The sequence below is a fragment of the Procambarus clarkii genome, chromosome 63 (assembly GCF_040958095.1).
Source record: "Procambarus clarkii isolate CNS0578487 chromosome 63, FALCON_Pclarkii_2.0, whole genome shotgun sequence".
Lineage (NCBI taxonomy): Eukaryota > Metazoa > Arthropoda > Malacostraca > Decapoda > Cambaridae > Procambarus > Procambarus clarkii.
In genome coordinates this window covers 8346072-8358446 of record NC_091212.1, presented here as the reverse complement: position 1 = coordinate 8358446, position 12375 = coordinate 8346072, and the positions used below count along the sequence as shown (strand labels likewise).

At 59.1% G+C, this 12375-nt stretch overlaps 1 protein-coding gene across 3 annotated transcripts in view; it reads left to right on the top strand.

Moving 5' to 3' along the window:
- LOC123769566 (protein Wnt-5b-like) overlaps positions 1-12375 on the top strand; it is a 501917-nt gene that overhangs the window by 417469 nt on the left and 72073 nt on the right. Inside the window, exon 1 of one of the 3 annotated variants that reach the window (XM_045760810.2) lies at positions 7671-8018. The exons of the other annotated variants lie outside the window; for them this stretch is intronic. The gene's annotated coding sequence lies outside the window, so the exon portion shown is untranslated. Of the gene's footprint in view, positions 1-7670; positions 8019-12375 lie in introns of those variants that run through there. 3 annotated transcript variants of the gene reach the window in all.

Here is a 12375-nt window from a genome sequence, read left to right as displayed (position 1 = left end):
GTCCCTGGCTGATGGGTCAGTGTCCCTATGTGTCCCTGGCTGATGGGTCAGTGTCCCTATGTGTCCCTGGCTGCTGGATCATTGTCCCTATGTGTCCCTGGCTGCGGGCTCACATTAACATGCTTCACATTTGGCCATATTCACACATTGTGTTCTTTACGTAATTGAATATTCAAGATCATGTTCGCGTTTGTTCACGTTCACGCGAGTTTGTTCACGTTCAGTTACACTTGTGAACACCACAAACAAGGCTAACCACCGAATTGCACTTCAGAGGTTGTTAGCTGACAGCAGTGACATCAAAATTGATTTGGACTTCAATTTCTATTTTTGTTTTCCATTTTTTTACTAAGGTGTAGATAATGAAGGTGGGACGAGGAGGATCGAACCCCCTCTTGAAGCGCCGCTGCTCGTCTCTGATCCTCCTACCCGTCCCGCCAGACAAATGAAGATCTGACGCAGGGTTCATGTGTTTATGATCCCCCTTATGCCTCTCTCTGACGAGGCATTCTCGACCTTAACCTCTAGGGCAATAGGGCTCATTTTCCCCCTTTCTCGGGAGTCGAGAGTCGGCCGTGTTTTGGGCTCGTTGTCCTTAGATATTTTTGTTTGTTGGGGGTCGTTTGCGCGGGCCGGTAGCGGGGCGCGGCGCGGCGTAGCGTGCGCGGGTGCGGCGGGGCGTGTGAGCGGGGGCCCCGACCGACCGCTTGTTACCCCGCGGTTAACGAGCGGTTCACAAGAGCGGCGTGTTCCTTCACTCGTAATGACGACGCCAACAACCCATTTGTCAGCGGGGGTTTCCGCCTCGTTGGTGCCGTGTTGGTTGCCCCCCCCCCTTTGTGGGGCGCCCGGGGGGGGGGGGCTGTCTACCCCCTGGTGGACAGAATGAGACAGGGAAGCTCGTGTCGTATACCCGTCATCCTTGACACTAGGGAGCTCCTGTCAGTCCGCCAAGTGTCAACTTTATGAACACTGTTTATGTAGACGTATATACACAGACGTGAACCTGTGTATATATGTAATCCTGTATGTAGCGTAGAGTACCATTTTAAAATCACTATACAATCACCTTCTGTGGTTGATTGTTCAATAAACCCCTAAACTATATGTTTAACACATCTGTATATGTATATATACAGATGTATATATGAAAATGTATATATATTCTGGTTAGCATTGTAAATGTCTGGCCACGTCTGTGGTAGGAAATAATAATAAAAAGTCCACCAGGACTCTATCTCCTGTGTGTATTGTGTACAGCACCACATGGACATGTGGTGCACCCGGCCACATGGACATGTGGTGCACCCGGCCACATGGACACATGGTGCACCCGGCCACATGGACATGTGGGGCACCCGGCCACATGGACATGTGGGGCACCCGGCCACATGGACATGTGGGACACCCGGCCACATGGACATGTGGTGCACCCGGCCACATGGACATGTGGACCAGCCGGCCACATGGACATGTGGGGCACCCGGCCACATGGACATGTGGAGCACCCGGCCACATGGACATGTGGGGCACCCGGCCACATGGACATGTGGTGCACCCGGCCACATGGACATGTGGTGCACCCGGCCACATGGACATGTGGGTGGGAAGGAAGGATGGAAAGGAAGGAAGGGGTGAAGGAAGAGGCATAATCAGGGGGGTCGGAAAAGTGGAAAAGGTGAAGTCAAGAGGAAAAGGGAAAGGTTGGGACGAGTTGACGGGATGGGATGGGAGGGGGGGGGCACCAGTACTGTCCCCTGCTGTATCAGGGATGGGAGGGGGGGGGGGCACCAGTACTGTCCCCTGGTGTATCAGGGATGGGAGGGGGGGGGGCACCAGTACTGTCCCCTGGTGTATCAGGGATGGGAGGGGGGGGGCACCAGTACTGTCCCCTGGTGTATCAGGGATGGGAGGGGGGGGGGCACCAGTATTGTCCCCTGGTGTATCAGGGATGGGAGGGGGGGCACCAGTACTGTCCCCTGGTGTATCAGGGATGGGAGGGGGGGGGGCACCAGTACTGTCCCCTGCTGTATCAGGGATGGGAGGGGGGGCACCAGTACTGTCCCCTGGTGTATCAGGGATGGGAGGGGGGGGCACCAGTACTGTCCCCTGGTGTATCAGGGATGGGAGGGGGGGGGCACCAGTACTGTCCCCTGGTGTATCAGGGATGGGAGGGGGGGCACCAGTACTGTCCCCCGGGGAGCAGTGATCACCCAAGCCTCCTCCTGGGGCAGCAGTGATCACCCAAGCCTCCTCCTGGGGCAGCAGTGATCACACAAGCCTCCTCCTGGGGCAGCAGTGATCACCTAAGCCTCCTCCTGGGGCAGCAGTGATCATCTAAGCCTCCTCCTGGGGCAGCAGTGATCACCTAAGCCTCCTGGGGGAGCAGCGATCATCCAAGCCTCCTCCTGGGGCAGCAGTGATCACCCAAGCCTCCTCCTGGGGCAGCAGTGATCACCCAAGCCTCCTCCTGGGGCAGCAGTGATCACCCAAGCCTCCTCCTGGGGCAGCAGTGATCACCCAAGCCTCCTCCTGGGGCAGCAGTGATCACCCAAGCCTCCTCCTGGGGCAGCAGTGATCACCCAAGCCTCCTCCTGGGGCAGCAGTGATCACCCAAGCCTCCTCCTGGGGCAGCAGTGGTCACCCAAGCCTCCTCCTGGAGCAGCAGTGATCACCCAAGCCTCCTCCTGGGGCAGCAGTGATCACCCAAGCCTCCTCCTGGGGCAGCAGTGATCACCCAAGCCTCCTCCTTAAGGAGCAGTGATCACCCAAGCCTCCTCCTAGGGGAGCAGTGATCACCCAAGCCTCCTCCTGGGGCAGCAGTGATCACCCAAACCTCCTCCTTGGGGAGCAGTGATCACCCAAGCCTCCTGGGGCAGCAGTGATCACCCAAGCCTCCTCCTGGGGCAGACGTGATCACCCAAGCCTTCTCCTGGGGCAGCAGTGATCACCCAAGCCTCCTTTTGGGGCAGCAGTAATCATCCAAGCCTCCTCCTGGGTCAGCAGTGATCACCGAAGTCTCCTCCTGGGGCAGCAGTGATCACCCAAGCCTCCTCCTTGGCCAGCAGTGATCACCCAAGCCTTCTCCTGGGGCAGCAGTGATCACCCAAGCCTCCTCCTGGAGCAGCTGTGATCACCCAAGCCTCCTCCTGGGGGAGCATGATCACCCAAGCTTCCTCCTGGGGGAGCAGTGATCACCCAAGCCTCCTCCTGGCGGAGCAGTGATCACCCAAGCCTCCTCCTGGGGGAGCAGTGATCACCCAAACCTCCTCCTGGGAGAGCAGTGATTACCCAAGCCTCCTCCTGGGGGAGTAGTGATCACCCAAGCCTCCTCCTGGGGCAGCAGTGATCACCCAAGCCTCCTCCTGGGGGAGCAGTGATCACCCATGCCTCCTCCTGGGGCAGCAGTGATCACCCAAGCCTCCTCCTGGGGCAGCAGTGATCACCCAAGCCTCCTCCTGGGTCAGCAGTGATCACCCAAGCCTCATCCTGGGGCAGCAGTGATCATCCAAGCCTCCTCCTGGGGGAGCAGTGATTACCCAAGCCTCCTCCTGGGGGAGCAGTGATCACCCAAGCCTCCTCTTGGGGGAGCAGTGATCACCCAAGTCTCCTGGGGCAGCAGTGATCACCCATGCCTCCTCCTGGTGGAGCAGTGATCACCCAAGCCTTCTCCTGGGGAAGCAGTGATCACCCAAGCCTCCTCCTGGGGGAGCAGTGATCACCCAAGCCTTCTGGGGCATTAGTGATCACCCAAGCCTCCTCCTGGGGCAGCAGTGATCACCCAAGCCTCCTCCTGGGGCAGCAGTGATCATCCAAGCCTCCTCCTGAAACAGCACTGATCACCCAAGCCTCCTCCTGGGGCAGCAGTGATCACCCAAGCCTCCTCCTGGGGGCAGCAGTGATCACCCAAGCCTCCTCCTGGGGGAGCAATGATCACCCAAGCCTCCTCCTGGGGCAGCAGTGATCACCCAAGCCTCCTCCTGGGGCCGCAGTGATCACCCAAGCCTCCTCCTAGGGCAGCAGTGATCACCCAAACCTCCTGGGGGAGCAGTGATCACCCAAGCTTCCTGGGGCAGCAGTGATCACCCAAGCCTCCTGGGGCAGCAGTGATCACCCAAGCCTCCTCATGGGGCAGCAGTGATCACCCAAGCCTCCTCCTGGGGCAGCAGTGATCACCCAAGCCTCCTCCTGGGGAAGCAGTGATCACCCAAGCCTCCTGGGGCAGCAGTGATCACCCAAGCCTCCTCCTGGGGCAGCAGTGATCACCTAAGCCTCCTCCTGGGGCAGCAGTGATCACCCAAGCCTCCTGGGGCAGCAGTGATCACCCAAGCCTCCTCATGGGGCAGCAGTGATCACCGAAGCCTCCTGGGGCAGCAGTGATCACCGAAGCCTTCTGGGGCAGCAGTGATCACCCAAGCCTCCTGGGGCAGCAGTGATCACCCAAGCCTCCTTCTGGGGGAGCAGTGATCACCCATGCCTCCTCCAGGGGCAGCAGCGATCACCCAAGCCTCCTCCTGGGGGAGCAGTGATCACCCAAGCCTCCTCCTGGGGCAGCAGTGATCACCTAAACCTCCTCCTTGGGGAGCAGTGATCACCCAAGCCTCCTCCTGGGGCAGCAGTGATCACCTAAGCCTCCTCCTGGGGCAGCAGTGATCGCCCAAGCCTCCTCCTGGGGCAGCAGTGATCACCCAGGCCTCCTCCTGGGGCAGCAGTGATCACCCAAGCCTCCTCCTGGGGCAGCAGTGATCACCCAAGCCTCCTAGGGCAGCAGTGATCACCCAAGCTTCCTCCTGGGGCAGCAGTGATCACCTAAGCCTCCTCCTGGGGCAGCAGTGATCACCCCAAACCTCCTCCTGGGGTAGCAGTGATCACCCAAGCCTCCTCCTGGGGGAGCAGTGATCACCCAAGCCTCCTCCTGGGGCAGCAGTGATCACCCAAGCCTCCTCCTGAGGCAACAGTGATCACCCAAGCCTCCTCCTGAGGCAACAGTGATCACCCAAGCCTCCTCCTATGGCAGCAGTGTCCCCCAAGCCTTCTCCTGGGGGAGCAGTGATCACACAAGCCTCCTCCTGAGGCAGCGGTGATCACCCAAGCCTCCTCCTGGGGGAGCAGTGATCACCTAAGTCTCCTCCTGGGGCAGCAGTGATCACCCAAGCCTCCTGGGGGAGCAGTGATCACCCAAGCCTCCTCCTGGGGCAGCAGTGATCACCCAAGCCTCCTTCTGGGGGAGCAGTGATGACCCAAGCCTTCTCCTGGGGAAGCAGTGATCACCTAAGTCTCCTCCTGGGGCAATAGTGATCACCCAAGCCTCCTCCTGGGGCAGCAGTGATCACCCAAGCCTCCTCCTGGGGGAGCAGTGATCATCTAAGCCTCCTCTTGGGGGAGCAGTGATCACCCAAGCCTCCTCCTGGGGCAGCAGTGATCACCCAAGCCTCCTCCTGAGGCAGCGGTGATCACCCAACCCTCCTCCTGGGGGAGCAGTGATCACCTAAGTCTCCTCCTGGGGCAGCAGTGATCACCCAAGCCTCCTCCTGAGGCAGCGGTGATCACCCAAGCCTCCTCCTGGGGGAGCAGTGATCACCTAAGTGTCCTCCTGGGGCAGTAGTGATCGCCCAAGCCGCCTCCTGGGGCAGCAGTGATCACCCAAGCCTCCTCCTGGGGGAGCAGTGATCATCTAAGCCTCCTCTTGGGGGAGCAGTGATCATCTAAGCCTCCTCTTGGGGGAGCAGTGATCACCCAAGCCTCCTCCTGGGGCAGCAGTGATCACCCAAGCCTCATCCTGGGGGAGCACTGATCACCCAAGCCTCCTCCTGGGGCAACACTGATCACCCAAGCCGCCTCCTGGGGCAGCACTGATCACCCAAGCCTCCTCCTGGGGCAGCAGTAATCACCCAAGCCTCCTCCTGGGGGAGCAGTAATCACCCAAGCCTCCTCCTGGGGCAGCAGTAATCACCCAAGCCTCCTCCTGGGGCAGCAGTGATCACCCAAGCCTCCTCCTGGGGCAGCACTGATCACCCAAGCCTCTTCCTGGGGCAGCAGTGATCACCCAAGCCTTCTCCTTGGGCAGCAGTGATTAACCAAGCCTCCTCCTGGGGCAGCAGTGACCACCCAAGTCTCCTCCTGGTGGAGCAGTGATCACCCAAGCCTCCTCATGGGGCAGCAGTGATCACCTAAGCCTCCTCCTGGGGCAGCAGTGACCACCCAAGCCTCCTCCTGGGGCAGCAGTGATCACCCTAGCCTCCTCCTGGGGCAGCAGTGATCACCCAAGCCTCCTCCTGGGGCAGCAGTGATCACCCAAGCCTCCTCCTGGGGCAGCAGTGATCACCTAAGCCTCCTCCTGGGGCAGCAGTGACCACCCAAGCCTCCTGGGGCAGCAGTGATCACCCAAGCCTCCTCCTGGGGCAGCAGTGATCACCCAAGCCTCCTCCTGGGGCAGCAGTGATCACCCAAGCCTCCTCCTGGGGCAGCAGTGATCACCTAAGCCTCCTCCTGGGGCAGCAGTGACCACCCAAGCCTCCTCCTGAGGCAGCAGAGACCACCCAAGCCTCCTCCTGGGGCAGCAGTGATCACCCAAGCCTCCTCCTGGGGCAGCAGTGACCACCCAAGCCTCCTCCTGGGGCAGCAGTGATCACCCAAGCCTCCTCCTGGGGCAGCAGTGACCACCCAAGCCTCCTGGGGCAGCAGTGACCACCCAAGCCTCCTCCTGGGGCAGCAGTGATCACCCAAGCCTCCTCCTGGGGCAGCAGTGATCACCCAAGCCTCCTGGGGCAGCAGTGACCACCCAAGCCTCCTCCTGGGGCAGCAGTGATCACCCAAGCCTCCTCCTGGGGCAGCAGTGATCACCCAAGCCTCCTCCTGGGGCAGCAGTGACCACCCAAGCCTCCTCCTGGGGCAGCAGTAATCACCCAAGCCTCCTCCTGGGGCAGCAGTGACCACCCAAGCCTCCTCCTGGGGCAGCAGTGACCACCCAAGCCTCCTCCTCTGGCAGCAGTGATCACCCAAGCCTCCTCCTGGGGTAGCAGTGATCACCCAAGCCTCATGTGATGATGTGCTTCATCAAGATAAGCTTGAGGTAATGTCGCCTTAATACACTATGGAAGCCTCCAGCTCCCACGGCTTGACAACCGGCCCGCCCCCATCGTCTCCTCCACCAATGACAGCTCGTAGTCAGGGAATTCGCTATTCTTGGCAGCTGTTATCTTCCCACGTTGATAGAAACGCATCTCAGAGTATCTTATGGCAGCGATAACAATGTCATTCGTTTTGGAAGACATTCTTCGTAAGATGAATTAGTAAATTCCCAGATAATTCCCAGCTGGAGGGTGGCGGCAGCGAGACCGCTGACCAATGAGCGGCCAGGACCACAGCTAATGGCACACTTAAGCTCCGCCTACTCTATTCCGACCAATAGTTGCTCTCTATTATTTATGGCTCACTCTTTGCCAGACGTACAAGGTTATTCGTTGTATTTCGTTCTTAATCTGAAGTAATAAATATTATGTACATGAACTTATAAACAAATTGTTTAAAATGAAATCCTTTAATATAAATCAAGATAAAATGTTGAGCAGATTGTAGAAATTAGCATGTTATATTGAACGTAAAAATAAAATAACTCGTGTAAGATGTCAACTTTACGACACGTATGAGGCATCTGAGAAGAGTAATCCATGTGGCTCAGTGACTGTCTGGCTGTGAGAGGGTGAGGTGCTGCGCGCTGTGGGGAGGCGTTCATCCACGAGGCGTGTTTGGTCTTCCATCAGTCACAGAGATGTGATCAAAGTTTATTGAAACGCAGACTTACGAGTGTATGAAGTTAATATGCAGCGCGAGTGTGTAAATATGTAACAAGACTGGAAGGTCGGTTATGTAATCATAGTGATCAGTGATCTGGTATTAAGAGGAGTGAAAGATTCAAGAATGTGTTGATAATCTTAGTGACTTGTACACAACTGAATGGTGGTCGTCCAGGATGTGTAGAGCGCCGCTACACGACCCCACCACCACCACCCTCCCTGGTGAGTAACGACCCAACTGCTCTCCCGAAAGGGCTCTCTAAACAAGCCTACAAACTGTGAGTTAGCTACGCGTGCCGAGCTGGAAGCTTCCGCCTTAGATATTACCTGGAACAGGACGCTTACTGAAGTACCTTCAGGGAGCGTTGAAGATATTGTCATCAGAAGAATAGTTTTGTTGTGTTTATATGGGGCCAGCTGGGGTCTGGGTCTGTGGGGTGGACCAGCTGGGGTCTGGGTGGACCAGCTGGGGTCTGGCTATGTGGGGTGGACCAGCTGGGGTCTGGCTATGTGGGGTGGACCAGCTGGGGTCTGGCTCTGTGGGGTGGACCAGCTGGGGTCTGGGTGTGTGGGGTGAACCAGCTGGGGTCTGGGTCTGTGGGGTGAACCAGCTGGGGTCTGGGTCTGTGGGGTGGACCAGCTGGGGTCTGGGTGTGTGGGTGGACCAGCTGGGGTCTGGCTATGTGGGGTGGACCAGCTGGGGTCTGGCTATGTGGGGTGGACCAGCTGGGGTCTGGCTCTGTGGGGTGGACCAGCTGGGGTCTGGGTGTGTGGGGTGAACCAGCTGGGGTCTGGGTGTGTGGGGTGAACCAGCTGGGGTCTGGGTCTGTGGGGTGAACCAGCTGGGGTCTGGGTCTGTGGGGTGGACCAGCTGGGGTCTGGGTCTGTGGGGTGGACCAGCTGGGGTCTGGCTCTGTGGGGTGGACCAGCTTTGGTCTGGCTCTGTGGGGTGGACCAGCTGGGGTCTGGCTCTGTGGGGTGGACCAGCTGGGGTCTGGGTCTGTGGGTTGGACCAGCTGGGGTCTGGATCTGTGGGTGGACCAGCTGGGGTCTGGCTCTGTGGGGTGGACCAGCTGGGGTCTGGCTCTGTGGGGTGGACCAGCTGGGGTGTGGCTCTGTGGGGTGGACCAGCTGGGGTCAGGCTCTGTGGGGTGGACCAGCTGGGGTCTGGGTCTGTGGGGTGGACCAGCTGGGGTCCGGCTCTGTGGAGTGGACCAGCTGGGGTCTGGCTCTGTGGGGTGGACCAGCTGGGGTCTGGCTCTGTGGGGTGGACCAACTGGGGTCTGGCTCTGTGGGGTGGACCAGCTGGGGTCTGGGTCTGTGGGGTGGACCAGCTGGGGTCTGGGTCTGTGGGGTGGGACCAGCTGGGGTCTGGGTCTGTGGGGTGGGACCAGCTGGGGTCTGGGTCTGTGGGGTGGGACCAGCTGGGGTCTGGGTCTGTGGGGTGGGACCAGCTGGGGTCTGGGTCTGTGGGGTGGGACCAGCTGGGGTCTGGATCTGTGGGGTGGGACCAGCTGGGGTCTGGCTCTGTGGGGTGGGACCAGCTGGGGTCTGGCTCTGTGGGGTGGGACCAGCTGGGGTCTGGGTCTGTGGGGTGGACCAACTGGGGTCTGGCTCTGTGGGGTGGACCAGCTGGGGTCTGGGTCTGTGGGGTGGACCAGCTGGGGTCTGGGTCTGTGGGGTGGACCAGCTGGGGTTTGGGTCTGTGAGGTGGGACCAGCTGGGGTCTGGGTCTGTGGGGTGGACCAGCTGGGGTCTGGGTCTGTTGGTTGGGACCAGCTGGGGTCTGGGTCTGTTGGTTGGGACCAGCTGGGGTCTGAGTCTGTGGGGTGGACCAGCTGGGGCCTGGGTCTGTGGGGTGGACCAGCTGGGGCCTGGGTCTGTGGGGTGGACCAGCTGTGGGGTGGACCAGCTGGGGTCTGGCTCTGTGTGGTGGACCAGCTGGGGTCTGGCTCTGTGGGGTGAACCAGCTGGGGTCTGGCTCTGTGTGGTGGACCAGCTGGGGTCTGGCTCTGTGTGGTGGACCAGCTGGGGTCTGGCTCTGTGGGGTGGACCAGCTGGGGTCTGGCTCTGTGGGGTGGACCAGCTGGGGTCTGGCTCTGTGGGGTGAACCAGCTGGGGTCTGGCTCTGTGTGGTGGACCAGCTGGGGTCTGGCTCTGTGTGGTGGACCAGCTGGGGTCTGGCTCTGTGGGGTGGACCAGCTGGGATCTGGCTCTGTGGGGTGGACCAGCTGGGGTCTGGCTCTGTGGGGTGGACCAGCTTTGGTCTGGCTCTGTGGGATATTCAGGGAAGAGGCCTAAATAATAACAGGACCCACAGGGCTGACAACAGGTGCCACAGGGCTGACAACAGGTGCCACAGGGCTGACAACAGGTGCCACAGGGCTGACAACAGGTGCCACAGGGCTGACAACAGGTGCCACAGGGCTGACAACAGGTGCCACAGGGCTGACAACAGGTGCCACAGGGCTGACAACAGGTGCCACAGGGCTGACAACAGGTGCCACAGGGCTGACAACAGGTGCCACAGGGCTGACAACAGGTGCCACAGGGCTGACAACAGGTGCCACAGGGCTGACAACAGGTGCCACAGGGCTGACAACAGGTGCCACAGGGCTGACAACAGGTGCCACAGGGCTGACAACAGGTGCCACAGGGCTGACAACAGGTGCCACAGGGCTGACAACAGGTGCCACAGGGCTGACAACAGGTGCCACAGGGCTGACAATAGGTGCCACAGGGCTGACAATAGGTGCCACAGGGCTGACAACAGGTGCCACAGGGCTGACAACAGGTGCCACAGGGCTGACAACAGGTGCCACAGGGCTGACAACAGGTGCCACAGGGCTGACAACAGGTGCCACAGGGCTGACAACATGTGCCACAGGGCTGACAACAGGTGCCACAGGGCTGACAACAGGACCCACAGGGCTGACAACAGGACCCACAGGACTGACAACAGGACCCACAGGACTGACAACAGGACCCACAGGACTGACAACAGGACCCACAGGACTGACAACAGGACCCACAGGACTGACAACAGGACCCACAGGACTGACAACAGGACCCACAGGACTGACAACAGGACCCACAGGACTGACAACAGGACCCACAGGACTGACAACAGGACCCACAGGGCTGACAACAGGACCCACAGGGCTGACAACAGGTCCCACAGGGCTGACAACAGGACCCACAGGGCTGACAACAGGACCCACAGGGCTGACAACAGGACCCACAGGGCTGACAACAGGACCCACAGGGCTGACAACAGGACCCACAGGGCTGACAACAGGACCCACAGGGCTGACAACAGGTCCCACAGGGCTGACAACAGGTCCCACAGGGCTGACAACAGGTCCCACAGGGCTGACAACAGGTCCCACAGGGCTGACAACAGGACCCACAGGGCTGACAACAGGACCCATAGGGCTGACAACAGGACCCACAGGGCTGACAATAGGTCCCTACAGGGCTGACAACAGGACCCACAGGGCTGACAACAGGTCCCACAGGACTGACAACAGGTCCCACAGGGTTGACAACAGGTCCCACAGGGCTGACAACAGCGCCCACAACGGGACCCACAGTGTTGACAACAGTACCCACAGGGCTGACAACAGGACCCACAGGGCTGACAACAGGGCCCACAGGGCTGACAACAGGTCCCACAGGGCTGACAACAGGACCCATAGGGCTGACAACAGGACCCATAGGGCTGACAACAGGACCCACAGGGCTGACAACAGGACCCACAGAACTGACAACAGGACCAGAGGGATGTCTGGATGGCGCACAAAGTGAGGCAATGTTTTATCCAGGGTTCGCATCCCGCCACAGATCATTCCCCTTTATTGGCCCAATGTAGCTGCTAACACCGCCCCCCCCCCCCGTCCCCTTAGACCTATACTCTATTGCTCTTCTCAGATCGTTTCATTTTCGGGAGAGTCAGAAGCCTAGGCCTAAATGTACTGGGATTGAACTCTAGTAGTCTATTGCTTGACTTTCCTGCAGGTCAAGTCCTCTTGACAGTTGTGTAGAGTCCTTAGCTTGGTCAGGTCCTCTTGATAGTTTGAACCCAATCACTTGGGCTGGACGGTAGAGCGAGGGTCTCGCTTCATGCAGGTCGGCGTTCAATCCCCGACCGTCCACAAGTGGTTGGGCACCATTCCTTCTCCCCCCGTCCCATCCCAATCCTAACCCCCTCCCCTTCCCAGTGCTATATAGTCGTAATGGCTTGGCGCTTTCCCCTGACAGTTCAATTCCATTCCTTACAGTTTGTGTAGAGTCCTCAGCGTCCTCATAAGTTTTCACTATGAAAAAACATTATCATTTATAATTTGACTTTCTGGGCTATATTATTCTCCTATAATATTCTCTCTTATTATCACTACACTCTTGAGTCTGTGGACCGATAGTGTGTCTCTTCTCCACACTGACACGTCCACTCTCACTCTGACACTCTGTTTCCCGTCTCTTTGGTACACTCGAAGGATTTTTACCATCCCCAAATGTTACAGTCGCCCATCAGGAGACGTCGGTCTGTGTCCTAAAACTACAAGCGTCCTGGCCTCCG